The 2,088-nt window shown below is 64.8% G+C and overlaps 1 non-coding gene across 1 annotated transcript in view; it reads right to left on the bottom strand.

Annotated features, from left to right (window-relative positions):
• Positions 1-2,053: 2,053 nt before the first annotated feature.
• The window catches only part of LOC112845939 (5.8S ribosomal RNA), a 153-nt gene continuing 118 nt past the window's right edge, over positions 2,054-2,088 (bottom strand). The window contains exon 1 of the ribosomal RNA XR_003218793.1: positions 2,054-2,088. This exon is cut by the window's right edge and continues 118 nt beyond it. This is a non-coding gene — a ribosomal RNA (5.8S ribosomal RNA).

Below are 2,088 nucleotides of genomic sequence, written 5' to 3'. Positions count from 1 at the left end.
TACTCGTCGCGGCGTAGCCCCGGGCTCCTATTGCCGGCGACGGCCGGTATGGCCGACGCTCCAGCGCCATCCATTTTCAGGGCTAGTTGATTCGGCAGTGAGTTGTTACACACTCCTTAGCGATTCCAACTTCCATGGCCACCGTCCTGCTGTCTATATCAACCAACACTTTCTGGGGTCTGATGAGCGTCGGCATCGGGCGCCTTAACCGGCGTTCGTTCATCCGCAGCGCCAGTTCTGCTTACCAAAAGTGGCCCACTGGGCAGCTCGCATTCCACGCCGCTCCAAGCCAGCGAGCCGGGCTTTTACCCATTTAAAGTTAGAATAGTTGAGATCGTTTCGGCCCCAAGACCTCTAATCATTCGCTTTACCAGATAAAACTGCGAGACTTGAGCGCCAGCTATCTGAGGGAAAACTTCGGAGGGAACCAGCTACTAGATGGTTCGATACTTTTCGCCCCTATACCCAGTCGGACGACGATTGCACGTCAGGACCGCGACGGCCTCCACCAGAGTTTCCTCTGGCTTCGCCTGCCCAGGCATAGTTCACCATCTTCGGGTCCTATCGCACGCGCTCAAGCTCCACCCCCCGACGGAGCGGGCGAGACGGCCGTGTGCGCCCGGCCGCGGGGCCGGATCCACCTCAGCTGGCGGGGCCAGCCCTCACTTCATTGCGCCTCGGTTTCGTGAGACCCTTTGACTCGCGCCGCGTTAGACTCCTTGTCCGTGTTTCAAGACGGGTCGGTGGTAGCCGACATCGCCGCAGACCCGTTGCGCCTTTGGGCGTGGGCCGATCCCGCCCTGGCGGCGCGACGCGGTTGGAGCGCACTGAGGACAGTCCGCCCCGGTCGACAGTCGCGCCGGGAGCGAGGGCCCCGTCCTCCCCGGTTAGGGGAGAGAGGGCGCAGCGAGCACAGAGTCCGCGCCCGGTAAGCGGCGAATTCCGGCGAGAGGCGCTGTAAAGCTCGCGGCCGAGGCCGCGAGCCACCTTCGCCCCAGACCCTTCCTGGCCGAACCGGAGCCGGTCGCGACGCACCGCCGCGAGGAAATGCGCCGGCGGGGCAGCCGCAGGGGGAGTCCCGCGAGGGGATCCTCCCACACCGCGCGGCTCCCGGCCCGCCGAGTTGAATCCCCCGGGCAGACTGCGCGACCCACCGTTTACCTCTAACGGTTTCACGCCCTGTTGAACTCTCTCTTCAAAGTTCTTTTCAACTTTCCTTACGGTACTTGTCGTCTATCGTCCTCGTGCCGGTATTAGCCTTAGATGGAGTTACCACCCACTTTGGGCTGCATCCAAACAACCCGACTCCGAGAAGACCGAACCCCGGCGCGACAGGGGCCGCCACCGGCCTCACACCGTCCGTGGGATGGGCCCTCGATCAGAAGACTTGGGCCCCGATCGGCACGGGCAAAGCGGTCTTCCGTACGCCACATTTCCACGCCCGCCTGTCGGACGGATTCGGCGCTGGGCTCTTCCCTCTTCGCTCGCCGCTACTAGGGAATCCTTGTTAGTTTCTTTCCTCCGCTTAGTAATATGCTTAAATTCAGCGGGTTGTCTCGTCTGATCTGAGGTCGTATTCGAATGGTCTTGCCCCCTCCACCCTTGCGGGGTGGGGGCAGAGCATTTGTGGCCCCGGAGGGAGCTCACGTGCGCCGTGGTGTTTTTTCCCCGGGACGCGGCGAGTGGCGGCGAGCTCCGGAGAGGGCCGGCAGCCCTCTCGACCCGTGGCAACCCCGAGCCACCCGCTGGAGCGATCCTCGTCCGTCGGGCCCTTGGGCGCACGAGCGACGCGGTCAGCGCGGAGACGGGTGAACGTCCACCGGCAGCCGCGCCGCTGGTGCGGGCTCGACGGGAGGTGCCCCTCCCCGACCGGTCGGGGATGGAGTGGCAGAGGGGGGAGAGCTCACGGGCAGGAGGGTGCGGTTCCCAGGCAGGCACCACACGTCGCACCGGGCACCCGGGCGGTCTGCGCTTGGGGACGAAGGCAGTGCCCGAAGGCCGCCTGCGACTGCCCCAGCCGCGGAGACGCGGAGGTCTCCGATTGATTGCAAAGCGACGCTCAGACAGGCGTAGCCCCGGGAGGAACCG

This window comes from Oreochromis niloticus, unplaced genomic scaffold (genome assembly GCF_001858045.2).
Source record: "Oreochromis niloticus isolate F11D_XX unplaced genomic scaffold, O_niloticus_UMD_NMBU tig00008801_pilon, whole genome shotgun sequence".
Classification (NCBI taxonomy): domain Eukaryota; kingdom Metazoa; phylum Chordata; class Actinopteri; order Cichliformes; family Cichlidae; genus Oreochromis; species Oreochromis niloticus.
Note: the sequence above shows the minus strand (reverse complement) of the source record. Positions and strands in the feature narration are given on the sequence as shown.